The 27998-nt window shown below is 43.1% G+C and overlaps 1 protein-coding gene across 2 annotated transcripts in view; it reads left to right on the forward strand.

Annotated features, from left to right (window-relative positions):
- ARHGAP35 (Rho GTPase activating protein 35) overlaps positions 1 to 27998 on the forward strand; it is a 124329-nt gene that overhangs the window by 15194 nt on the left and 81137 nt on the right. The window contains exon 2 of one of the 2 annotated variants that reach the window (XM_045987575.1): positions 9098 to 9269. The exons of the other annotated variant lie outside the window; for it this stretch is intronic. The gene's annotated coding sequence lies outside the window, so the exon portion shown is untranslated. The remainder of the gene's footprint in view (positions 1 to 9097; positions 9270 to 27998) is intronic. 2 annotated transcript variants of the gene reach the window in all.

Consider the following 27998-nt stretch of genomic DNA (forward strand, 5'->3'; position numbering starts at 1 on the left):
TTAAGTTTACTTACTTATCTGTTTATTTTAGCAATCACTACCCAATGTGGGGCTCGAGCTCATGACCCTGAGAGCAAGAGTCACATGTTCTTCTGACTGAGCCAGCAAGCAGCCCTCTAGAAATCAACATTAATCAAGGTTGTTGCAGGTTTGGGAATTTTAGGAGATGAAGGCTTAGAATGCAGGTCATAAATGTAACAGAAACAAGTATGACTAATTTTGGTCAGGTGCCTTTATAAAGACTGTTGTGACATAATGGAATTCTGCCCTAACGCTTAAAGTTCTTAGTGAAAATCTAGGAAAGGGGCACCTGGGTGGCTCAGTCGTTAAGCCTCTGCTTTTGGCTCGGGTCATGATACCAGGGTCCTGGGATCGAGCCCTGCACTGGGCTCCCAGCTTGGTGGGAAGCCTGCTTCTCCCTCTCCCATTTTCCCTGCTTGTGTTCCCTCTCTTGCTTGCTCTCTCTCTCTCTGTCAAATAAATACAATCTTTAAAAAAAAAAAAAAATCTAGGAAAGAGGATGAATCATCCTTCTTTCCTCTTCCATAGTGCAAATGACTTTGCCAGCAGTTTGTTTTGAGGATGAGTTGGGAGTTCAGGGGATTTTGGCTTGACTCCTTGGGGTGGTTGGGGTATTGGAGAAAAGAAATTAAAGGGATTTATTACTTGGTGGCAAGTTTGAGGAAGCAGAAATGGGTCTGCTTGAATTTCTTTTCCATAATGGAAGCAACACCTTAAGCCAAGTTATTTTTGTGAATGTGTGTGTGTGTGTGTAAGTGTGCATATGTGTGTGAGTGTGCATGCATCTTTCCTATGTAAAGATGTCATTGATTTCACTTTTTGTTAAATTTCTCTTAATCCCTAACAGTTTTCCCTATTTCAGATCATCTGAATTGGTAACTTCCATTCTGTTCTGATACGATGTGTTTTACCTTCCAAGTGGGCTGGTGATGACAGGGGATGAGGAGCAGAGATGGAAGAGGGATGATAAATGATAAGTCAGTGCTGCTTAGAGGTAAAGGAAGGAATTTTTAAGTCTTCGAATTAAGTGGAATGTGGAAATCTTGGATTGGGTCCTGGAACAGAAAAGAGAATTGATGCAAAAACTGGTAAAATACATATAAAGTCTATGGTTTAGTTTTCGCACCAAAGATAATTTCTTTGTTTTGACACGTACCTTGGTTGTGTTACTATTAGGGGAAGCTGGTGAATGGGATATGGAAACTCTGAAATAGTCTGCAACTTTCTTGTAAATCTAAAGTCATTCCAAAATAAGTTGTTGTTTTGTTTTGTGTAGTTTTTGTTTGTTTTTTTTAAGCCAAGAGGAGTAAGAGCATTCGAGGGCTGTGGCTTCAGGAAGGGGGAGGCACACCTAAATTCGGTTTATAAAAGGGAGCTCCAGGAGCTCGGCCCATCTCTGTCCACTTTCTTCCTTAAATTCAGTGTTTCAGCCGTGTTGAGTGACTGTAGCTCTTCCAGAGATATGTGCTTCTGGGCCTTTTTCATATACTGTTTCCTTTTTTCTGGGGTGTTCTGCTACCCCCATTCCCACCCAAACCAAACAAAAACTTAACTGATTTCTTTTAATTCTTTAGATCTGGCCTAGATTTTATTCCTCTCAGAAAGCCTTCCCTGACTGGCCCTCAGTGGTCAGGCCTTGTCTGAGTTTGCCTCTGATGTGGTGCTCATTACTCTGTGATCGAACTGCCTGTTTTTTTTCTCTTTCTCCAACTACATCTTAAGCTCCTTGAAAGCAGAGGCTATGCTTTCCATTCTTTTATCTCTAAACATATACCTCACATGGCCCCTGGGTGGCTCATTTGGTGAAGTGTCTGACTCTTGATTTCATCTCAGGATCCTGAGCTCCATGTTGGGTTCCATGCTGGGCATGGAGCCTGCTTTTAAGATTCTCTCTTTTCCTCCCTGCCCCACCCCTTTCTCTCTCTCTCTCTCAAAAAAAGGCATATAATCCAGGAATCTAAACAACCTTGATGTTCAGTTTTGTTTTTTTTTTAAGATTTTATTTATTTATTTGACAGAGAGAGACACACAGCGAGAGAGGGAACAGAAGCAGAGGAGTGGGAGAGGGAGAAGCAGGCTTCCTGCTGAGCAGGGAGCCTGATGTGGGGCTCGATCCCAGGACCCTGGGATCATGACCTGAGCCGAAGGCAGAGGCTTTAAACCACTGAGCCACCCAGGCGCCCCAGGAGATGTTTCTTAAACAAAGAGCTCCATAGGAGGGGTGCCTGCTTGCTCAGTCAGGGGAGCATGAGACTCTTGATCTCAGGGTTATGAGTTTGAGTCCACATTAAGTGTAAGGATTACTTAAAAGAAAAAAAAAAGACGCCACAACAAGAAGGCGGAACACCTCACGTCTTAGGCTCCACTGGCAGTTTCGCTCATGCCTTTAAGGAATGGTGGCTGTGGTTTGCTGTAAACCAGCGTATATGCCATAGATGGCCAAATCCCTGCCATAAAGAAGACTACAGAGATGAGAAAGCACATTTTTTACAGGCTTATTCTTATATTTCCTGTATATCAAGCTCCAGGGATTTAATTTAGGTAAATATTTAAAAATGGGCTAGTTATGTAGCATATCTCTTCCTATAGTATGTGAATTTATCTCGTTTTATCCTAAGAGATAATGTGCAGGTTGTTTTAAATCTGTTCTTTTTAAACCAGTCAGTAATGATCTAGAATGTGCACAGTTCTAGGTGGAACACGTAATACCAGCAGATATGGTTGCTGCTTCTGGATTGCTTACATTCTGGTTGGCAGAAAGAGAGCATCCTCCCCCCACAGTGTGTTACTGTGGCTGAGTAACATGACTCAGGTAGCAAGAGGAGTGGGCCCTTATGGGTGGTAAAACGTTGCAGGTGGTAAAGCCATCACCCCTATCTTCAGTTTCCCTCCATATCCGTATGACCCTTAAAAACCAAAATGGTTGGTGAATTTGTGTCGCCTCTACTTAGATGTGACTAGAAAAGCGGGTTCTGAGCAGAGGCTGCGCACTGAGGGTCTGTGATCCTTAAGGGACTGGTTGAGGGAATGTCCATGATGCTCTCAAGCGTGAGTACTGCATGTTGGTTCTGTTTGTTTTTTGTGGGGCAAGGATCTGTAGCTTTCATTAAATTCTCAAAGGAATCCATGACCCAAAAAAGATTAGAACCACTGGTTTCGAGTAACACTGACACCCATGGCCTCGTTTTGTCTTCCTTTTATTTCAGCGTCTTAGACTGGGCATTGCATTTTGTTTTTCTGTGACACTTGGAGGAGTCTTTGTTGCAAGTAATTGTAGTTGAGTATCTAAGGGAGAATTGTGTAAAATGTTCTTTTTGGGGACGAAGCTTGGTATTGTGTCTCTTAAGCTTTCATCTGTTCTCTGTTCTCTTATTATTTAATAAAAAACATCTTCATATTTAATAAATGTGCTGGTGAAGCAAGCACTAAAACATCTTCATATTTAAAATAATAATCATTGCTTTCCTGGGTCCCGGTAGCTGAGCAGTGGCCACAGAAAGGTGAGGATGACTAGGTCCTGGCCCTAAATAAATAGGCTTTGGTGATTGGCAGTGTAAGTACTCAGCAGTGGTAGCTGGTAGTCTTCTGGGAAAAACTATCATGTTGTATAATGGCTGTAGTCTTGGAGGGTGTACAGGGTAGCATGGGCAAGACAGCAACACGGGGAAGATTATTTCAACTTTGTTTTAGTGAAATTTTAGTTGACTTATCTCATTACCTCATTGGTATGTTGCAAAACTTTGCATGTGAGGGTGTAACAGATTAGGTACTTAGGGCCGTTTCCAAGCTGGAGAGGTCCAGTTGGAAACAATGAAGCCGGGGCGCCTGGGTGGCTCAATGGTTAAGGCCTCTGCCTTCGGCTCAGGTCATGGTCCCAGCGTCGTGGGATCGAGCCCCACATCGGGCTCTCTGCTCAGCAGGGAGTCTGCTTCCTCCTTTCTCTCTGCCTGCTTCTCTGCCTACATGTGACCTCTGTCTATCAAATAAATAAATAAAATCTTAAAAAAAAAAAAAAAAAGGAAACAATGAAGCCCCCGCTGTGACACATATACTCACACGAACTCTTTTAAAGACTGTTGGCACGGTTTCCCCCTCTCTGGTCTTCCCTATAGAACTATAGAGTTCTCTTTGCCCTAGTCACTTAACAAGTATTTATCGGGCACCTGGAGGGTATGGACTGGACCCTTGGACTTCACTGTTTACTTACTAGGAGATGGCAGTATCTTTTGATCTCTCCCACTAATCAATACTATGCCAAGGTCACCTCTGCTGAGAGGCAGTATCGCCAGGCTTTGAAAGTCAAACTGTGGGGACCCCTGGGGGGCTCAGGCAGTTGAGCATCTGCCTTCGGTTAGGGCATGATCCCGGGGTCCTGGAATGGAGCCCCACATAGGGCTCCCTGCTCACCGGGGAGCCTGCTTCTCCCTCTGCCTACAGCTCCCCCTGCTCGTGCACATGTGCTCACTTTCTCTCTCTCTCTCTCTCTGTTAAATAAATAAATAAATAAAAATCTTTAAAAAAAAAAAAAAAAGAAGAATGCCAGAGTTGCAAACCCAGAGCTGCCATTTTCCAGCGAGGTTACCTCAAGTCAGGTCAGGGTTGACCCCTCTGAGCTTCAGTTTCCTTCTGTGTAAACAAGGATATAACTGTTCATCTCATATAGAACTTTTGCATTATATACCACATGTCCACTGCTTTGCAGAGGGTCTGTCATAAAGTAGGGCCCAGTGAACGGAAGCTGTATTGTTACTAGTGGGCAAGGATTATAAATCTTGGAAAAATTCCCTCATTTTATTTATTCACTTAGGGTAATTACTGTGTCACTCAGAAGAAAGAGAATTTTACTTATGTGATTCAGGATATTGGCTACTTCTAATTAGTAGTAGAAATAGTAACTGAGTTGTTTTTTGTTTGTTTCTTTTGTTTTGCCTGTCCTATAATTTTTGCTTGCACAAGGGTTCTTAATCTGGGGTCCCTGAATTTTTTGTGTAAGTGCATTTTTCTGAGGGAGAGGGCCCAAGTTTTCATCAGATTGTGAAAGGGGTCCTAACTGGTAAGTAAGAGATGACTTGGTTAATTGACCCATTGGGTGGGTGGAGAGCCCCAGTTGATACCCTTGATCCTGAAATTGTTCATCACAATAAGATACAGCTGAGAAGACTTCTCTAAATAAAAAAGAACATAATAAGCATCTAGAGTGAATGCTCCAAGTCTTGTGTGTGCTTTTTTCCCTTTGGCAAAGAGGATGTGGGAGCAGTCGGAAAGAGAGGTGCCAGGAGGCAGTGAGAACTGCTCGTGGAATGACATGGCAGTTTCTCATCTTCGAGCTCAGCTCTTAACACAGGCTGATTCCAGACCATCACTTGGCCTTCTCATCCTGCACCACGCCTTCCAGGCAGACGCGCCACTTGCTTTCTCCCGAACACATGTTCAGGTTCTGTCAGCTCATGCTGGTCCCTCTGCTGAGACTGTCCCTTCTCCCGTAATTTGCAGGTCCAGGTCTCCTTCCTGATACTGCCTATCTTAATTATCATCAAGCTGTAGGTCCCTTAGAACAGTGACGCTCATTCAGCTTCATCCTCCATGGGCACTGCCTGTGTGCGCTCCACACGGTCATATTATTATACATAATGAAGGGTTGTGGACCGAAAGTGAAGACTGCTGCGTAAGAAGGAATGAAATGCCTGCTTACAGGAGGAAAAGGGTGTAGGTTAAATTTATGGAAAACATAAAAAATGATGAGATGCCAGTGTGAGTTCTGAGAGAGAGTTTGGGAAAAACCCTTTTATAGCCTCAGTGACAGTCTGATTAGGGGGGAAAACCCACCCTGACTTAGGACACAGGAGTGTGGAGAACAGGTGGCCAGTAGTATGGTCCTGGCTGTGCCATGGTACTTCCGGACTGGGCTTATCTTCTCTGCAAAGTGGATTGGATTTTCTTTTTTTTTAAGATTTTATTTTTAAGTAATCTCTCCACCCAACGTGGGGCTCCAACTCCACTGACTGAGCCAGCCAAGCGCCCCTGGATTGGACTTTTTGAACATGTAGTAGAGGTGTTGATGAACATTTGCCATGTACCAGGTACCCCCTGCTTCTGTTCCAGTGCATTGTACTGGGTGGGATGCTAGTCCCTTCACCAGCGTGAAAAGTCTTTGATCTGGATAGTGGGCACCGGGCTCTGGGATTGTTACAAGGATTAAATGAGAAAGCACTTTGAAGATTATAAAATGCTCTTCTCTTATTTACTATGAGTATTGCCCCCACCCTACCTTTGACCTATAATTCAAGCAGATTAAAAATATTTAAAATGCGTGCCAAGGTCACTGCCAGCATTTTTACATTATCCAATCCCCACTGAGGTTTTCATAGCATATTGTAGGCAAATTAGTGTAGGAAGATTGAGTGGAAGCTTTTTGCACCAATAGAGGAGTATGATCCCGGGGTTTAGGTAGATTCAGGAACTTAATTCCTTCCATTATAAGTGAGTCCCTTTAACAAGATTGGGGTATAGATTTGTAATACCGTCTTCACCAACTGGCAATGTATGAGGAGAACACGTTTACTTACAAATAGTTTTGAAGTGTTTCTGTACTGGGTTTTTTTCTGCCTTTCCATTGAGTTCTTGGTGTGTTTTTTGTTTTTTTTTTTAAGATGTTATTTATTTATTTGGGAGAGATACAGAGAGAGAATGCACAAAAGCAGGTTGGAGGGCAGAGGGGGAAGCTAGCTTCCTGCTGAGTAGGAGCCAGCTGTGGACTCCATCCCAGGACCCCAGGATCATGACCTGAGCTGAAGGCAAACGCTTACAACTGAGCCACCCAGGCACCCCAAGTTCTTAGTATTTTTGAAAAGATTTCGGATTGGCTCTTAAATTCTTATATACAATTTCACATTGGTGAAGACTGCATGTTGGGAAAAACCAAGCTTGTCTACTGATTTGGACTTTTTGATCATAAAGGCACGATGAGGTCATTTTCCATGTGCTTCCATTTTTATTCATTTATTTATTTATTTATTTTTAAAGATTTTATTTATTTGACAGACAGAGATCACAAGTAGGCAGAGAGGCAGAGAGAGAGAGAGAGGAAGGGAAGCAGGCTCCCCGCTGAGCAGAGAGCCTGATGCTGGGCTCCATCTCAGGACCCTGGGATCATGACCTGAGCCGAAGGCAGAAGCTCTAACCCACTGAGCCACCCAGGTGCCCTTCATGTGCTTCCATTTTTAATTTTTCTTAGGAGTTTTAATTTTTTTTTTTTAGTAAGCACAGTGTGGGGCTTGAACTCATGACCGCAAAATCAAGAGTCTCATGCTGTACTGACTGAGCCAGCTAGGTCGCCCAGGTTGAGAACTTTTTTTTTTAGATTTTATTTATTTAGGGGCACCAGAGTGGCTCAGCGGATTAAGCCTCTGCCTTCAGCTCAGGTCATGATCTCAGGGTCCTGGGATCGAGCCCCGCATCGGGCTCTCTGCTTGGTGGGGAGCCTGCTTCTCCCTCTCTCTCTGCCTGTCTCTCTGCCTACTTGTGATCTCTCTCTCTGTCAAATAAACAGAATCTTAAAAAAATATATTTTATTTATTTATTTGACAGAGAGTGAGAGAAGAAATACAAATAGGGGGAGTGGGAGAGGGTGAAACAGGCTTCCTGCTAAGTAGGGAGCCTGATGCAAGGCTCACTACCAAGACCCTGGGATCATGACCTGAGCTTTAGGCAGCTGCTCAACCGACTGAGCCACCCAACCAACCCCCAGGCTGAGTATTTTTAGATACAACTCCCTTGCCCTTCACATTTGTCCCCAGCACCCTCAACACAAAGAGCAAATGATGCAATTAGGGTGTAATCCATGGCTTATGGATTTCAAGGAAAATTACTTCCACACAGCTCAGAAGCTCATGGACAAAAGTCAGGTTTCCTTTTAGATTTGACGAATTTATAAAAAATGACCTGATGAAGTCAGATTCTTACCTTGAGGTTGGAGATTTTGAGTGTAAAACAGTGATGTGAAATTTCTAAGGTAGCTTTGATTTATGAATAGAATGTTACTTCTGATTTGTTCTTTGAGCTATTATAATTTTTTCTTTGAAACTTTGAATGGAATTGACTTTGTTTACACTGTATCCTGGTGTTTTTCACTTTTAGTGAAAGAAAAGTCAGGGAGAGGTCTTTTCCCACTGTGTGCAGCTGCATCACTGTTGTGAGTTCTTCTTCTTCTTCTTCTTTTTTTTTTTTTAAAGATTTTATTTATTTATTCAACAGACAGAGATCACAAGTAGGCAGAGAGCACGATGCGGGGCTCGATCCCAGGACCCTGGGATCATGAGCTGAAGGCAGAGGCTTTAACCCACTGAGCCATGCAGGTGCCCCTGTTTTGTGAATTCTTGAGATTGGAATAAGAGAGATGGATTTTCACCTACCCACTGATTTTTAGTATAGGCATTTTAATTCCTGTAGGGGCACCTGGGTGACTTTGTTGGTTTGGTGTCTGCCTTTGGCTCAGGTCATGGTGCTGGGGTCAGGCCCTGCATCAGGTTCTCTGCATAGTGGGGAACCTGCTTCTCCCTCTCCCTCTGCCGGCAGCTTCCCCTGCTTGTGCTCTCCTGCTCTTTTTGTCAAATAAATACATATTTTTAAAAATTGAGACTGATTTTCTTCCCATAGTATTTAATTTTATGATTGTCCTCATGAGGGGCCAAACCTCACAGGATTTATATGAACATTGCCGTCTGATTGGTATGAAAGAAATAGTTTTTCTGGAGCCTTGAAAGAGTGTTTCCAGAATAGTGAAGTCATGTAATTACTTCTTTGGTGATTTTTCAGGCATACTTTGTGAGTAGAAATGAATTTTTGCAATGGAGTAAGGAAAAAAAAAAACGGAGTTAAGTTTAAGGGCAAAAACTTACCGCGTCTTGTCCCTTCCATGGTATGAGAAATGAAGAAAGGTACAAGTTAGTGTTGTCACACAACTTAATGCTCAGACCACTAAAGCTATATTGATTCTCAGTTGCAGGTTATACTGAAGTTTAAAGACATCCATTTTCCATTAGGTGTCACTTTGGAAATGGTCTACATTGTTTTTCAGACTATGACAGATACTCTGCTTCTCTTGTGAGTCTTGGGCAACATCCCTATTCCCACTGAGGAGACAGCATATTGAATCCTTGTGCCGTGGATGAGGCATGTCATCTCTGGATCTCAGTGTCCTTACTTCGGGAGTGAAGGGAATACCTGTCCTTCCCAGGTTGTAAGGCAAGGTATGTAATAGTACTTTGAGCGATGTAAGGTACTCACACATCACTGTGGGGAGTGTATCATTCAAGTTTTGCCTCTAGGTAAAGAAGAGGGGCCCCCGTCCCCCCGCCGCAGCGAAAACCTCTGCTAGTAGAGTGGATTCTAACACTCACAGCTGCGGTTTTCCTTGCGAAGCCTCAAGCGGCACAGCTCTTGTCCGTCCTGTCTTCACAGCAGCTCAGGGGCGGGCTTCAGACAGGTGTGCGGACTTCGGCGGCGGGCAGCAAGGGTCACATGAAGCTGGTGATCCGTAGTGAGTCATTTCACCTCTTTGAGCCTGTTTTCTCATATGTAAGGTGGGGGTTGTAATAGTACCTGCTGCTTTGGATTATTGTGAAAAATGAAATGAAGTCACATGCATATTGTTTATTCTGTGCTGTGCCTGGCCAGTGACTGTATGCTGATATAAAAGATGAGAAAACTGGTGGTGCCTGATGTGTGCATGTGTGTGTGTGTGTGTAAAGCCAGTTCTAGGGCATCTTCTGTTCCTTCCCCTTCCCCACTTACTGTGTTGGGAGAAGATGGCAAACTGGTGTACCGCTCTTGCTCCCACTGGCCTTTTACTTCTCACCTGCCCCCAACACGGCCCTCAGGAGATGGCGAATAAGCAATGAACTCAGAGCCTTTCATTGTGAAGCGTTGGCTGAAGTATCAAATGATGTGATTGTCTGCGGTAATTGATAGATTTATTTTCGTATATTCCATTGTGGTGAGAGCTGATTATGAAGCATTCAGTAAATCCCATTTTACCAGAACTTCTCATTTGCCAGTCTCTGAAAAGATTTTATCATGCCTAATACTTGGAAAACGCTTGTACTGGGTTGTAGGGTATGGTTTCCTATGGTAGACTTGTTCAAATTAATAACGGAATGGGCTGGAAATGTTCAAGTATTTATCTATTAGGCATGTTGGTAGATGAAGTATGAAAATGACAACAGCTGATGGCTTAGTTCTGGAAGTCTGTGAAGGTCAAGCTGCTTTTATGCTCTTGTTGGGGTTTATATCTTTTCGAAGGTTTCCATTTCATGAAACATTTTTTATTGATGGAAAGCTGGAGCACCAGGTGATGTAACGAAGGGCCATAGGTATGGTTTTAATAGTTGTTAGCCTCCAGAGTTAGCATTTTTTACTTAACCTTTAAAAAAAATTTACACCCCCCAAAAAAAAAAAATTACACCTTCCAGCACTTCTCCTTATCTTGATTTAACATAATATCTGAAAATGAATTTAAGGTAGACTTAAGAGGTATCTACGTCATCTCTGAGCAGGTTGGAAACAGATACTTTCAGGAGCCAGAGGTTTACATCAGCCCCAGATTGACTCAGTTGTTCATCCTTCTGAGAAAGGTAAACTGTATTCTGGGCACTTCTATGTAATGGGGTTTTCAGGCTAGATCTTTTTTTTTTTTTTTTTTTTTAAGATTTTTAAAATTTATTTGAAAGACTGAGATCACAAGTAGGCAGAAAGGCAGGCATGGTGGGGGGAAGCAGGTTCCCCGTTGAGCAGACAGCTCAACGCGGCCCTATCCCCGGACCCTGAGATCATGACCTGAGCCGAAGGCAGAGGCTTAACCCACTGAGCCACCCAGGCGCCCCTCAGGCTAGATCTTTAACCAAAAAAATGGAGGCCTTCCTCAGAAGTATAGAGCTACCATGGCTTTGTCAAGGCAGAGGTGAAAATCCCTGCCCCGTGTGCCTGTGGAACTCCTCTGTCTCCCCCTCCTTAGTGGCTGCATGTCAGGACGGATAAAGATTCAGAATTTTTTTGTTCAGAATGAGATTTGTTTTCAGGTTCCTTTTTAGAACTAGACTGACTATCTGCTTGGCCTTCGTCCCCAATCTGCATGAATTCCAAAGCGTTCTAGCAGTCGTCAGTCAGACGCCACATACCTAAGAAGTACCTCCTGGGTGTGAGGTGCTGGGGAGACAGAAGGAAACGCTTGGAAGGCTTCTCCCTACTCTGCAGAAACTTGGTTAGTCAAAGAGAGATGCAATATCAACTTCCTCTTGAAAAAACAAATATATATGTATGTGTGTATATACATATGTACACATACACACATACATATATAGCTGAATGTACAGTGAAACTAGCATCTTAGTCTTTAGAACTCAAAAAGTACATTGTAGGGGCGCCTGGGTGGCTCAGTTGGTTGGGGTCTGTACTCTGCTCAGGTCATGATTCCAGGGTCCTGGGATCGAGTCCCACGTCATGCTTCCTACTCAGCAGGGAGTCTGCTTCTCTCTTTGCCTGCTGCTCCCCTGCTTATGCTCACTCTCTCTCTCTCTCTCTCTCTCTCAACCTAATAATGTTTTTTAATTTTTTATTAACGATTTTTAATTTTATTTATTTTTTTGACAGAGAGAGAGATCACAAGTAGGCAGAGGCAGGCAGAGAGAGAGGGGAAAGCAGGCTCCCCACTGAGCAGAGAGTCCGATGCGGGGCTCGATCCAGGACCCTGAGATCATGACCTGAGCCGAAGGTAGAGGCTTAACCCACTGAGCCACCCAGGTGCCCCTAATAATCTTTTTTTTTAAAAAGTAACAGAAAGAAGAAAAAGGTAATATCATTACATGCTGAGAATATAGAGATTTTCTTAAAAAGTACATTGTCATGTACCCAGGGAGATGTGTTGTAGGACTTCATTGAGTGGGATTTTTTCCTGACTGGTAGTCTTCTTCTGCCACTCTGCGTTTCCTCTGCTGTCATGCTTGGTGCCGCTGTTTTTATTTCCTCCTCATCTGCTGTTGTGTCTGTACTGTCCAGTCAGGGAAGTGGAAATACCGCTCTAGGTGCTTCAAGCAGAGTGGGATTTACATGCAAGCGGTTTGTTCCAGAGGTGTTGGAAGGGCAGGAGAGCAAAAGGAGGAAAAGAGGGGCTGTGTGTGGAGAAGCAGCAGGGAGAAGGGGCTTGTTACCCAGAGATCAGGAAGCCAGCTGCCTTGGGGCTGGAGTGTCAGGGGCTGGAGCATCGGTGTCCGGAGCCGCTGGCCTGCTGCCGAGATTGCAGCCACACTGCCGTGCTTCCGCGGGACCCCAGAGCCAGCTCTCGGCTGATGGCGCCTCATGGTGCCAGAACTTGCCTTGTGTGCAGTTGCCCGCCGTCCTTCGCAGTTGCTCTGCGGCTTCACACAGACCAGCAGTGGAGGAGTGTTGTATCCCTCTCCTGCCACCCAGTCTCCAGCCTTTGGCAGAACCTCAGTGAAAGCCGGCTGGCAAAGGTGTCTGGGAAAGGTAGTTTGCAGGCTTTCAGTTTGGTGATACAGAGCAGGGCGGAGGAAGAACAGGTGTGGCCAAATGAATGCAGAAACTGCTTGGGGAGGATGAACTTGTCATAGTGGGGGTGGGCGAGAAGGCATTGTCCTAAATTGATAACGTTGGGAAAGGGGAGATTTGTGATGCTATTTCAGATGAGGGTAGAGCCAGAGTAGAGGTTTGGGAACGGTAATGTGCAAGGCATGTTCACGGGACAGTTGATCTGGACGGAGCATGGAGTTCTTGTTGAGAGACAGTTAGAAATAACTGTAGGTTATTTTTGTAGGTAGATTGGAGTCAAATTGGGGTAGAAATGTTGCAACAGAAACTGTATTAAAATTAACACAGCACAGTACCTGGGAGAGTACCAGTGAGGAAAGTCCCCATAGTCCAGGCTTTGCAAGAAAAGGGCATGACCAAGGCTGTGGTAGTGAGGTTGGAGGAAACAATCCATCCAAGGTAAGCTTTTAACTAACATAACTGTCAGTGGGTTGGGACACACCATTGGAGTAAATAATTCAGGTTTTCTGCATAGTTTTAATATCTCGATTACTTTCTATCTTTGAAGGTTGTTGCTTCCACTTTTTTTTTTTTAAAGATTTTATTTATTCATTTGACAGACAGAGATCACAAGTAGGCAGAGAAGCAGGCAGAGAGAGAGGAGGAAGCAGGATCCCCGCTGAGCAGAGAGCCCGATGTGGGGCTCGATCCCAGGACCCTGGGATCATGACCTGAGCCGAAAGCAGAGGCTTTAACCCACTGAGCCACCCAGGTGCCCCGTTGCTCCCACTTTAATGCTTTTACTTCTTTCTGGGTGATGCCTTGATAAGACGCATGTTATTATTAGGATATTTTAATGGTTTTACTTCTTTCTGGGTGATGCCTTGATAAGACGCATGTTATTATTAGGATATGTCTTAAAGTGGCACTAAATTCACTTTGATCATGAGCTCTATTAGTAAGTTTGAAACCTGTGTAATGTCTGCAGGGGCCCTGATAACTTGAGGTAACACTTCTATTACTTGGGGACACCTTTTTGGCTTTTGTTTGGTTGGGGTTTTTTTGTTCTGGGGTTTTTTGGTTTTTGGGGGGGATTAGAGGGGGGACTTTTTTCTTTAGACCCTGATTCACTTACCCATTTAGCAGATAATTACTGAGCCAGGTACTAAGTCCAGTGCTGAGGTTGGATAGAGAGCTGAATAGATAAGACATTAGAGCCTCATCTTCTTGGAGTTATTACTTAGCAAGAAACACATGACAAGAAAACTATTACTTAACCCCAGAGCCTTTGCAGTTGTGTTTTCCTTCCCTGGAACAATCTTCTTCCAGATTCCCACATGATTAACTCACTTTTTTGTTTTCTGATTGTCTTTTACCCCTTGCTACAGTGTGAGCAAGGATCTTTGTGTCTTGTTCATTGCTGTATCCCCAGTGTGTAGGGCAGTGCTTGGCACAATAGTAGGTAATTTACAAAAGCAGTAATTTTTTGTTGAATGGTTGAATGAGAACAAATGAATGGGTCATCCAGGGAACTGAAGGAAGGCCACAGTCTAGTGAGAGTCTGGTGAGAAAAGGTAGAATGGTGGAGATGAGATCACATTTGGGGATGTATAAGAATTTGTGGATTTAGCAGAAGGGCAGAGGGAAGCTCTGAGTGGTTGTAAGGAGGGGATTGACAAGATCAGATCTATACTTTAAGAAGATCTTTTGCTGTTCTACAGAGTAAGGATTGCAGAAAGCAAGCATAGAGTGGGAAGGAACACTTGAGGCGGTGAGGATCTGGGTGATCTAGCTTGCCTGGCAGCAGATCCATCCTCTCTCAGCTGTTGAATTTGAGTGTCTGTTCCAAGGGTAGGGATTGATTGTTATCAGTCTGACTATGGTTGTGTGCACTTAGGTTATCATTAGCCCCAAGAGACCTACCTGTCTCCTTGAAGAACATCATTGTGCGGTGATCCTGCTGACAGATGAAAGCTGTCAGGATAACTTGACTGTGAGATGCCATTTAACTACTGTGAGATGCCATTTAACTAGTTTGGATCTGTGTGTGCGTCCCTGCCACCCTCTACAAGATTTAATGACCCAGTTAGGGAGAAAGTTCAGGCCTCTTGGCTTCTCTCCAGGTGTTCTACCACTAAAATGTTAATATTACCTTTCTCAGAATTCTTCAGAATCATTTGTTGGCACTGTAAGTGGCCTTTTAAACTTTGATTTTGCCACTTTTCAGACTGTTTGTACTAGTACTCAAACCCTACAGTTTTGAGTTGCTTTGGTTACTTGAAGAAGGCCTTTTCACTTGGCCCGTGCTTTTTTTTTTTTTTTTAAAGATTTTATTTATTTATTTGACAGAGAATGAGATCACAAGTAGGCAGAGAGGCAGGCAGAGAGAGAGGCAGAGAGAGAGGAGGAAGCAGGCTCCCTGCAGAGCAGAGAGCCCGATGTGGGGCTCGATCCCAGGACCCTGAGATCATGACCTGAGCCGAAGGCAGCGGCTTAATCCACTGAGCCACCCAGGCGCCTCTGGCCTGTGCTTTTTAAAATGGGAGTAGCCTGTGATAGGAATGTTACTGCCTCTTGACACGTTAGTTGGCAAAGTCGTAGAGGCAGCCCTTAATAGAGGTCACTTTGGAAGAATATTAGTTGGTTACTTACCATTCTTGGCATTCTTGTGGAATGATACAGGTTTATGGCCTTTTTATTAAGTTCTTAAAATCGAATGCTCTTTAATTAGAAGCAAGCACACATAAAACCTAGTGACTCCAGACAACACTGGCCTTACTGTCTTAGATTGTAGAGTGAGGTTTGCACCCGTAGGAATACGGGTTTTGGAGGGGAAATGGAAAGTGGGTGTGAGAAGGCTGTATTTCGAACACATTCCAGCGCCATCCATGCCATCTGCTCATTGCACCCTCACCAGCGTGGAATGTGGACATACAGCTTTCAAGCTCAGTTGCCTTTTGATTGCTCCTGACGAGGCTTCCACCTCTCACGATTTAACTGGTTGCATTGGACTTTCCATTACATAGTCAATACGAAAAATTGAATCAGTAGCCCAAGTTTTGAACTCATGTAATTATAAGATTTGACAAGCCATGATACATAGATTTTAATGGCTATCTTTGAAATGGCCCACTCCAGTATATTAAATGAGACAGTGGAGGAGTATATAAATTCAAGGATTGACTGGTTAACACAAAACGACCTTCCCCTTTAAAAAGAAGAAAGCAGCAATGGCAGCAGTAGGAGAGCCCCCACCTTACTGGGTGTAATTCTTCCCTGGGTAGAAGGGCTCAGGAAAGCGCGTATGGTCTCTTCATCTAGATGTGATTCAGGATGTCCCTGTGGAGAAGACGGAAAAGAAGCGCTGGTGGTCTGGATAGGGCACTCTGGTGTAGATAGTGTCTATAAGTTTACAGGTGGGCCCCGACACTCTTTTTTTTTTTTTTTTTTTCTTTGACAGAGTGAGAGAGAGAGGGATCACAAGTAGGCAGAGGCAGGCAGAGGCCGGAAGCAGGCTCCGCACTGAGCAGGGAGCCCCATGCGGGGCTCGATCCCAGGACCCCTCGTCCTGACCTGGGCAGAAGGTAGATGCTAAACCATCTGAGCCACCCAAACACCCCTGGACCCCGACACTCTTGAGGCTGTTTGATAGCCAGAGGGATTGTCCTTCTGTGGACAAAATTAAACCCCTTTACCCAGTGGGTTCTTTGAACAGAAAGCCAAAATAACAGATGGATACTGGAGCAGGTGAGTGGTCTGAGGAATTGGGAAGATACGCACAGAAGTAAAAGGAGCGGAGCAGAATCATGTTCATTCATCACCAAATCTTCTCTTCCTCCTGCAGACGGTCGTAGTCACATTAGCCAGGTGGTAAACATTTTCATTTTAGATTTTAACATAGTGGATGCCATGGGTAGTCAAAATCAGTCTGCTGATAAGGTTTTATAATGGTGGGGGTACTTCTCTATTCCGTTCTTTCTAATGTGAATTAGAAATCAGGAATAGCTATTTGTTGTACTTTGATTTTAAGACTTTTCAAAAGAATGTACCTGCGGTATGTTCCCAGGACCACATGCAATCTGGGGAGTAGGAGGTGAGGTCACTGAGGGGGACATGGTGTGGGTTTCTGTTGGGATGAAATAGCGCAGGCAGTCTGTGCCTATGTAACTGAGAAAGGTGTTACTACCTAATATGAGTGTATTTTTGAGAATTTTAACTCAGACATGGTTTTCTGAACAGCAGCCAAATACATGAGGTCAAGGTGATTGCCTCTAGTGGGGCAGCTGTCATGGAAGAGTAGGCTGGGCCTGTTTTCCTTAAGTCTGAGGGCTACAGTAGTGATAAGAGGTGACTCATTGATCTTCATGAAAATTACTGGCTAAGGACTTTCAAGGAATGGTGGTTGATAAGGAGGAACTAGTTACTATTCTGGTCTGTTATCTTTGGGAAAATCATGAAGCTAGCATTTTATAGAAAATGCCACTTATTAAATTCCTCAGATGGTCACGAGTGTTTTCTCAGTTATTTGTGGGCTCCCCAACAGAACATGTTACTTCTATAGTTTGAAATTTATCTTGAAGTAATGGGTGGTAGATAAGTACTATACAGAACATGTAGCAGAAGCTCGTGAGAATATGCTTACGGGGAGGGGTGGAGATCGTAGCTGGAGTGCATACTGGCTTAATGTTATTCCTTGTTGTCCCCTTCCCATTTTGATTTTAGGATCTTGATTAATCTTATGACTGAGAGTGGTGTGTAGAAACCACTCTGGGGCCGTGGTGAGAGCAGGGTGGGAGGGAGGCCCTGCTTAGCACACAGGTCTGATCACAGCTTCTGTGACTTACTTCCTTTCCCCTCCTCAGCATCTGGCACCTAAAATGGCTGGCTGCCAGCTTTCCCCAGCTCTGCCTTCAAGGGGCTTTCATTTGGAGAAACAGATCAGTTCATCTAGAAATCCTTTTGTTGTTAATCCCCAAGAAGAATCTTAGGAATTTTTTTCAAATGGGCCAGTTTTCTTCAGATTTTGCTGCTTATTTATCTGCCCTTTCCCTTTGGCAGACTCCCTTGACAGTGAGACACAGGGTCATCGGTTTAAGTATGGGAAGGAAATTATGGCCTTGAGCACAGTCAGAAAGAATCTGGCTCTCAGGCGCTTCCTGTGAGCCACCACTAAATTACAAAGACTGGGCCCTGACAAGGCTTTTCAAAGGGGCATCTTACACCACCACTGTGTCAGCGTTTCCATCGTGAGCAGTTGTTTTTCACAGTGCTTATTATGACCAGGTTTGAAGTGGCCTTTACACGGGAAGCATTTACCCACTAGGGTGGGGGTCAGACAGCAGACAGAGTATGGAGGAAGGGTGAGGGGGTGTGGATTGCTGTCAGAGTCCCCCCCTCTCAACCCAGACCTGACCGTGCCATTCTTGCTCAGAATCCTGGGGCTTCCTCAGGATGAAGTCCAGACCCTCCTTAGTGTGACAGTGTCCTCAACAGATTGGCCCCTGGCCTCTCCCGCCATACATGCCTTGTGTCCTCTGGCCGGGGCAGCACAATACAGTGGGAAGACAGGACCTGGGGGGCAAAGGTGTGGGACACCTGGATTGTGGACCGGGCTCCCTCTCTCACTAAGTTGTTTCTTTTTTCTTGATCTCTGTAGTCACTAATCTAGATGAGTTTCCTGAATGTGAGGAAGAGAAGAAAGGGCTTGGGGGTCAGAGAAGGAGGCTCCTTTTGATTCTCTTGTCTCTTGGCAAAATCTGGGGAAATCAGACCACCAAATCCCTGATCATTAAATGGCTTTAAGAGTCATGAAGTTTGGGGCACCTGGGTGACTCAGTGGGTTAAAGCCTCTGCCTTCGGCTCAGGTCATGATCTCAGGGTCCTGGGCGCATCAGGCTCTCTGCTTGGCGGGGAGCCTGCTTCCTCTCTCTCCACCTGCCTCTTTGCCTACTTGTGATCTCTGTCAAATAAATAAATAAAATATTTTTTAAAAAAAAGAATCATGAAGTTTTCTGAGCTTTTGTAAAAGCCCATAGAACTTAAAAAGAAAAAAAAAATTTTTAAATGTGGGATCCCAATATAAAAACAGATCAAATTGAGTTGCTCTGATTAAGTCTGAAAGGTCTGATGTATCACCTGTTCAGCCTTCTCCATGGCCCCGAGAAGAACTCCCAGTTCTATGGGGGGGGGGGAGCCCCCTAGGGCACTGCTTCTCAGCATTTCCTCTGGCTTGCTACAGTGAGGATTAGAGTCACCTGTTTGACATGATGGCAGGCCGAGGCCCAGTGTAGAAGCGGGGGAGTGTATTGTACTGCAGTGGTGGCTCAGAGTGGTTGAGAGAGGGCCACGCTCACATCCCGGCTCTTTGCTAGTTCAGTGTCCTTGTGCTTCATTTCTCTGATTTGTATGCCTTGATGTATGTATGAATGTCTGTATGTATTTATGATTTGTGTGCTTTTAAAAGACCGTAGAGAAAAGTGTATAAAGCATGCACACTATGAACAATTAAGAAGTGACTACCCTAAGCCACCCAAATCAAGAAACAGAAGCTCTATCTGTATCCTTTTTCCACCATATCTCCTTAAGTAGTCTCAAAGTAGGGACCTGAAAGATGCTTTTCAAATATTGAGGTGATAAATATTTGAATAGGAAAAATAATATAATAATATATAACATTATTAGATAATAATACTTTCCTATTAAGTGTCTACATGTAACATCTTTTCATTCAGAAAATCCAGTTTGTTTTATACATATTAATTCAAATATTCATCTCTTCTAGAAGACAGGGGTAAACCCCCCAATTTAGCAGATTTTCAAATGTGACTAATTGAGCTTAACAGTTTTGTGCTGATTCCAGACTCTTTTGCATGTTCGTTCTTGTGTTAATTTTTTTCATCTTTTTCAGAATTTTTTTTTTTTACCTTCATTTGAAATAAGGCAAGTATGTAAGTAAATGTGGAGACCAGAAAGTGGAAAAGATGGGTAGGAGAACTGATTTTGCTATTGTGAGTCCTAGGTTCTTTAATCTATGGATCCAAATTATGCCTTATCAAAATTTGCTGGATTTGGAAGTTGGTTTTGTTTCTTCCCTTTCTTTGTGAACACTGTCCTTATCTTCAGTACAGGTTTATTAGGTAAAATAAAACATTCTTCTATTTTAATGTTTGTGCATGTGGTAGGACTTGTATTACTTACAGTAGCCTGTTTTAGGACTGGAGGTTTATAGAGTAATGCAAATGAGTAGTGAGGAATAATTAGAAATAGTGGCCTGAAATCCTCATGTCCTCTTAGAATGCCATCAGGGGAATAGAATAGAAGGCTTACTATGGACTTGAAAATAAGCTGACCTCTTTTCCCCATTTGACAGAAATATTGTTTCTTCAGCATTGTCCTCTGTTTCCAAGGCACGTTTGGCTGGACAGTGCCTCCACTCCTGCGTATGCAGACAAATGTTTATGTAAAACATTGTTTTAAAAAAATTTTTTGCGGAGAAGTTTAAAAAAAAAACCAAAAAAACCCTGAATAGATCATAAGTACTCAGAAGCAACTGCTGAAATAATTTTACAGGTTTTCTTTACCAGTTTAAAAATAGTATAAGATTAATTTGAATACCAGGAAATTCAAAGGTAAGACTTGGCTGTGTTTTTGTCTCTTGGTTTGGTAAGAATCTGCGCTGACTGTATTAATGGTAAATAGGCTGTGATCCCGGAGGCTTATTGGAGTGCATTAGCCTTGGTTTTGCATTTCCTTTGGCTTGGATTATTTTTACAGCTTATCAGAAATCCTGTTTCGTAGTTGTTTTTCTTAGTATAGGGAACCGGGAGAAATCGTGCTGCATCAGTGAGAAAGATTTCTCGGCGTTTGGTTTTGTCTTTGTTTATAGTCGCTTTGATCACAGAGCTTGATTAGAACTCCAGAGCTACCTGGTAGAAACCTGCTGAGGAGGATAAAGTTTAAGGAAGTGCTTTTGCTGAAAGCAACCCCCTTCATTCACCAGGGGAATCTGATTTCATTCTGTGAATAACTCGGCTTAGAAATTTTATTTCTTTGGGACCTGCTTGTAGAGTTCTGCACACCTCAAAGCATGAGAGCTGTGTCTGGATGAAAAATGGGCTGCTTGCTTTATTCAGTGTGGGCCAGCTAGAATGGTAAGGTAGCAGCAGAGTTCTGTTTTGGTTTTTATGGTTTTTTTGTTTTTGTTGTTGTTGTTGTTTTTTTTTTTTACCCTGGAATTCAGAGGTGCCTTTACCAGGGCTGGGGGAGAAAAAATCGAGAGGAACAGGAAGAGACATTTACAAAAATTACAAATGGAATGGTGGAGAATCTTTCACAGCTGCTCTTTTAAAAGTTAACTTTAGGCCAGATTATTTTAAAAACAGACATCTACAACATCAGTCCTTTAAGTTGGCTTTTGATTTTTCTCATTGGGACTCTCTGGAGAGTGCTATCAATTGGGTTTGCACAGGGTATGGTGAGAGCTGAATGCCTGTACATACCCAGTGTCCAAGAATAGCCTGTCCAGTGCACGAGATTACATGTTTCAAGACCAGATGGTTAAACACTTAAATCAGTCTTTCCAAAGATCCAGATGACCCATTTCAGAGATTTCCTGTACCCAGAGCCCTGGGGATGTAGCGAGATTCATTTCGCCATGATGAGGAAATCCTCCCTCCTGCCGTAAACAGAAGTAGATGTGGGTAGCCTGTACTAGTGGGAGCAACCTCCAAGGCTATTTTGGGCAAATATTTGGTCTTTGCTTCCTTTATAAATCTATATTTTTCTGCCCTCTTCCTCATTTTATTATTTGAATTTGCATTGGACTGAGTAGAAATAAAATTTGCCATATTCAGGTGGAGTTTTCTTTTATGTTAGATGATCAGCTCCTTAGCCTGTGTTAGTTTGCTGGATGAGGAGTTAAAGTAATGGCGTAACGGACGGTAAATAACACTGGTGGGCCCAAAGATAGCAGTCACACCAGGTTCTCACAAGTGAAAGTGCGGTCTGCTTGTCGTCCGAGCCCTGGCTGCTCCTCTTCGTTTTCTGCCTCCCGTGCATGAAAGTCATTCCAGTCAGTCTGTCCTCACTGTTTCCAGTGCTTTCCCATTTTGGTCACCATTATTCTTGCCCTTTCTCGTCTTTACAATGCCTGGGTCATCTCCAAGCCCTGCCAGTCTTCTGTGTACCAACGCACGTCTGCTTTGATACCTTCCCTTAGCCACCTTAGATCTGAATTATCTCTTCCTTTCTCTGGAAACCAGGGAATGGTCTATGCCCTCGATTGTCTTGCGGCTTAGTTTTTGTTTTTTCTAAGTAAAAATACTGCATCTGTGGGAAATGGTAAGATCCTCATCAGCAAGGACAGTGCTCTGTTTCTTGTTTCTTTGCATTGTCTTAGTTCCATAAATAAATGATTTGATTGACGGGCAGTTCAGTTCTCAGGTCTAGAGATTAGAGACTAAAGTAATAAAAAATGGTTAACCCCTCTGAAATATTATAAAAGAAGGAGAGAATTTAGCTGCTCTGTCACTCGGGCCATGAATTGGCTACCTTTCTTTTGTATTCAGTATCAGAAGCTGTGTTGTTCTTGTTGAGTTTGAAGTAGTCATTTTATAAGACACTCCTCACGTGGTAAAGACATGAGCAGAATTAAAGGGCACTGCTTCACATTCCAACAGAAATCACAGAGGAAACAAAGACTTCCTCCTCTATGTCAGGTTCATGAAGGTTACATTTTCTATGTGTAGCTAAATACCACGACACATCATTTGTGTACATCACTAACTTTAAGGGTCTCTAAGTTTATGTGGATTTCTTAGATAAATGAATTGGTTGAATAAGGACCTTTGACTTGACTTCAGACTTTTCTTCTCTGATTTATCTAAAGCTTTTCTTTATTTTCTTTCTTTATTTTTGTGGGGGCTTGAACTCATGACACCGAGATCAAGGTTCAGGTGCTTAACCAACTGAGCCACCCAAGCACGCTTGTCTAAAGCTTTTAAAGGGAAAAAACCCTGAAAATTCACTCTAACATTTATTATTATAAAATTGGAAACATTTGAGTTTTTAAAGACTGTCTTAGATTTTTAAAATCATTTTATTTCATCATGATAAGTGTATACTTTTTTTTTTTTTTAAGATTTTATTTATTTGTTTGGCAAAGAGAGAGAGATGGGGAGAGAGCAAGCACAAGCAGGGGGAGCAACAGGCAGAGGGAGAAGCAGGCTCCCCGCTGAGCAGGGAGCCTGATGTGGGGTTCGATCTCAGGGCGCTGGGATCATGACCCAAGCTGAAGGCAGCCACTCAACCAGCTGAGCCTCCCAGGTGCCCCTCTTTTTGTTGTTGTTGTTTAAGATTATCTATTTATTTGAGAGGGAGAAAGCAAGCACAAGTGGGAGGAGCAGAAGGAGAGGGAGGAAGAATCTCAAGCAGATTCCATGCTGAATGTGGAGCTCAACGTGGGGCTCCATTTCATGACCTTGAGATCATGACCTGAGCCGAGACCAAGAGTTGGATGCCCAGTGCGCCTATGTGGCTCAGTTGATTAAGCATCTGCCTTGGGCTCACATCACGTTTCCAGGGTCCTGGGATCGAGCCCCATGTGAGGCTGCCTGCTCGGTAAAGGATGCTGCTTTTCCTTCTCCCTCTGCCCCTCCCCGTACCAGTGCTCTCTCTCTCTGTCCCTCTGTTGCAAATAAATAAAAATCTTTAAAAAAAAAAAAAAAAAGAGTTGGTTGCTCAACTGACTGAGCCACTCACATGCCCTTATAAGTCTGTTCTCTTTAATCCCCATCCTCTATTTCCCATATCCCCCACTCACTTCGTCCCTGGTAACCTTCAGTTCGATCTCTGGTTAAGAGTCTGTTTCTTGATTTGTCTCTCTCTTTTTTTCCTTTGCTCTTTTGTTTCTTAAATTGCACATATGAATGAGATCATATGGTATCTGCCCTTCTCTGGCTGACTTATTTTGCTTAGCATTACATTCTCTAGCTCTATCCATCTTGTTGCAAATGGCAAGGTTTCATTCTTTTTTATGGCTGAATAATATTCCATCGTGTGTGTGTGTGTGTGTGTGTGTGTGTGTGTGTGTGTGTGTGTGTGTGTGTGTGCGCGCGCGCGCAACATATTTTTATCCGTTTATCTATTGATGGACACTTAGGGTGTTTCCGTAATTTTGCTGTTTTAAATAATACTATACATGGGGATGCATGTATCCCTTGAATTAGTGTTGTTTTTATTTTTTTATTTTGGGGGTAAATAGCCAGTAGTGTGAGTCCTAGATCATAGGAAAATTTTCCGTGTTTAATTTTTTTAGGAACCTCAGTACTGTTTTTCCACAATGGCCACACCAGTTTGCATTCCCACCAACAGTGCAAGAGGGTTACTTTTTCTCCATATCCTCAACAACACTTGTTTCTTATGTTTTTTATTTCAGTTATTCTCACAGGTATGATGTGACATCTCATTGTAGTTGTGAAAGACTATCTTGTTCAAGTTCAGTGGTTCAGTAGACCATAGATTTGTGTTTTCTTCTTACTGGAGTTTTTATATTCCATCCTTCTGGTTCATTTGGAAAAATCTATTCCACTAGAAAATTCTCCTTTTGGAGTCTTTCTTATAGGGAAGATGTTTCCCAGTTAGATCCCCTCCTTTTGCTCTTCCTCTCTCCTGTGGATAGGAGTCTTACTGTGTATTTGCTTAATGCAAACATTTTAACCAGCTGCTGATGGTAACTCATAGCTTTGAAAACTCATTCAGAAATTTAAGGTGTTGAGAAGTATGAGGTATTAAGGAGGTTTAGAAAATGCTCTTTGCTTTGTTAGTTAGAATGCATATTTCCATTCTCTTCTCTGTTGGGATTAAGAAAAATTATGGTAACAAGTATTTTACTTTTTGCTAGCAACTCCCTATGAAATTATTTCCTTTATTATTATATAATACAGTATTGCTAGTTTGGTGGTATTCTGTACATGGTTGTTTGAAACTAAATGCGTTTTCAGAATTTGTCGACTGTTCTCAGAGGTGGAGATGGTAGTTTTGGTTATGGGTAATAGTGGGGGATCTGTGTCTTACGGGACATTCCAGATCACAGAGCCTAGAAACATTTCCTCTTGGGAGTGTGGGGGTGGGGTGGGAGGGTGAGACCCCCTGATGGGGCTGTTGGCAGTATTAACCCTAGCAGTCATAGTAATGCTGGGTCACAGTGGCATGTCTGTGTCCTGTGAAATGTGTACTATCTTGGGAATGTTGCCCTGGGTTTTGGAGAGGTGTTAAAAAAGAAAACACCCTCGTACCTTCCAGTTGAGCCCTCTTTGGGGAGCTGCTATGGTGGTTAAGCAAGTCAAATAAACAGCTCTGGAAGCCTGGTGACAGGTTCTGAAAAAGCTCTCAGCTGTTGGCATTGTGTTGTAGTAAGTGCGGCATATATTTGTAACGAGCTGAAGGTACTCCTGAAGTGTTTTCTGAGGGAGTTCACTTATGGTGTAAAACTACTAAATGTTGGGGCTTACTTTTTCTAATAAAACTAGCTCTGAAGAGCTCAAAGATAAAAGTAGTGACTGTTTACAGAATCCTTTTCCTCCTCCACTGTAACTCTTTAGTTTTAAAAGGACTAATATTCGCAAGTTATCAGAATGGACATTCAGATTTTGCTGTTTAAATAGCTTTGTTACCCACTAAGAACATTGGTTCTTGTTCAGATTTAAACTAAAGATATTACGAAGTCTTGGACATGCCTTGTCTTCTATTTTCTCTTTCTTTGTGGCCTTAAGATCATTAAATTTTTGTGACTCAGCTATTTTTTTTTTTTTAATCTGCCTCTTAGAAAAGTTGAACGTGTTTGTGACCAAGCACTCATGGTTATTTCCTTTAAACCAAGTGTTTGCAGTGTTTTCAGATTTATAACAGTCTTTGTTTACTGTGTAATTCAGTCCAATTGAGGAACTAGTAAAACTGCATTATCCAGACATCAAAGACAGGCATGTAAGAAGAGTGTACTTGTACTAGGGAACCGATTAGGTTTCTAACAAGTGGAAAGTTACCAGGTGTCGCCAAATTAACCATGCCCATGCCGACTAATTCTCATTTTTTGGTAGCTTTTTTAGTTTATTAGTTTATCTCATTCTTGAGAGTTGAGAGCGTTGCTTCCTTCACTTCAATGCCCTTCAGACTGCTGAGACTTTGACTTGAATGGGCTACCCAGAATACCGTGCATTTTAAAAAACTGGAGGCAGGGGAGCTGTGGGGCTCAGTCAGTTAAGTGTCTGTTTCTGGTTCAGGTCATGATCCTGGGATCCTGGAGGGATGGAGGAGGCCCACGTAGGGCTCCCTGCTCAGCGGGGAGCCTGCTTCTTCCTCTGTCCTCCATGCTGTTTGTATGCATACGCTTGCTTTCCCTCTCTCTTAAACAAATAAAATCTTGAAAAAAAAATTTTTTTTCTTGATTTTTTTCTTTTTTCTTTTTTTTTTTTTTCTTTTCTTTTTTTTACTTGACAGTCAGAGATCACAAGTAGGCAGAGAGTCAGGCAGAGAGAGAGAGGGAGAAGCAGACTCCCCTCGGAGCAGAGAGCCTGACATGGGGCTTGATCCCAGGACCCTGAGACCACGACCTGAGCCAAAGGCAGAGGCTTAAGCTACTGAGCCACCCAGGCACCCTTGCAAAAAAGTTTTTAAAAATATTTTTAAAAATTGGGGGAACAAATTGTTGAGTGGAGAATACATTTTAGCTAAGTTCAGAGTTGAGCTGCTATCTTTATTTCTTGGTTTTGAAGAGCGGGTTGTTGGTGTTTTATTTTCCTGAGATTTCTGTGAAGAGATAATTCAACCCACTTTACAGAGAAGAGGTGGGACGATTTGCCAGCTCCCTGCAGCAGTCATTGGAAGTGGGACCCCTGTTACCAAGTTGCATTTTAAGATTGGTCAAGTAGGTGGCCTTGAGTCCTGCCAGACCCTGGGTTGGGGAGTTGGTGGAGAAAGGCTCAGCTGTGGAAGCACACTTGACTTAAACTTCCAACATTCCTTTCGGGGGCTTTGTTCAACCTGAGTCTCCTCGGGGGCTGAAACAAAACTGTGTATGTGTACGACAAGTAACAAGCAAAACATTTTGATTTTGTACAAATCTTTGCTATTTGGGTATTTCAAAGGATGTGTGTAAGCATCTTATAATTTTACCTAAGTAACCACCCACCTAGGGAAGTGGAGGTTGGGAAAGGATTGTTGTTGTTTTTTTTCTCTTTCGCGTAGAGACCTGCTTGTTCCCTGCTGAAGTCTGGAACTTGGCTTCTTTAGGAGCCTGCCATTAGGTTATCTGGAGGTGATTGCTTATTATCATTGAGATTTCTCTTTTGAAAATGATCAGACAATTTGTACCTGCCACATCTAGCCACATTTTGTTTCCTTGGAGGGTTTGGCTTTCTGAATTATCAAAGGAAGATAGGGATGTTTGTAAAAGGTCTGTGACCTTTTGAGGTTATCATCATAGGGGACAACTTTCTTGTTCTATTCATCTCCCCATCTTCTTAGAATAATGTATGGGGGTCTGACTTCCTGTGGCTGTGAGACAGGCTCACAAAAACACTAAGGTTGTGGAAATGCTGGGCTCCTATCGGGCATGACTGAGATTCAAAAGAAAATTGTTCTCCTTATTTTGAATTCTGCGTTATCTCAGGAGACTGTGTTCATTTGGCTACAGGTTTGGCAGTTGCATGGTCGTATTTGCATGTGTGAGTAGACAGCAGTGCAGTATAAACAGTAGTTTCCAGAAGACCACTGGTGTAGAGACAGCCAAAGCTTACATGTTTTACTTGTGTGGACCAGGAAGTTGCTAAAGACATTGTAAGACATTACTGTAACATTTCGTTACTTCAGCCCTTTACACTTTAGGTCCTTTATTTTTTATTTATTTGAGATAGAGAGCAAGCAAGAGAGAGAGAACGAGTGGGGGGAGGAAGAAAGGGAGAAGCAGACTCCCCACTGAGCTGGGAGCCCAGCTCAGGGCTCAATCCCAGGACCCTGGGACTACGACCTGAGCCAGACACAGGCACTTAACAACCTGAGCCACCCAGATGCCCCAAACTTTAGGTCTTTTAAGGTGCCACTTTTCAGCCATGTTCTGTGGTTCCCCTAGCCTTTGGGAAAGAATCCAAACTCTTTGAAAGTGGCTTAACCTGATCCCTGTGTACTTGCCAACACTCTCACCCACCTCTGCCCCCCACACACCTGAGGGACCATGCTTTCTTCTCTAGAGAGGCATCTCCATGTTGCCTTCCCCTACTTGAGGTTTTTCCTGAGGGGGAACTTCTTCCAGAAAGGCTTTCCTCAATCAAAGGCTGGATTTGGGAACTCTGTAATATGCTCTCATAGATACTCGCTTACTCATTCCTTCAGTTAATATTTGTGTCAAGCACTGTGTCATAAGCTGAGGACAGAGCTTACTTATG

Source organism: Meles meles, chromosome 19, assembly GCF_922984935.1.
Source record: "Meles meles chromosome 19, mMelMel3.1 paternal haplotype, whole genome shotgun sequence".
NCBI classification, from domain to species: Eukaryota; Metazoa; Chordata; class Mammalia; order Carnivora; family Mustelidae; genus Meles; species Meles meles.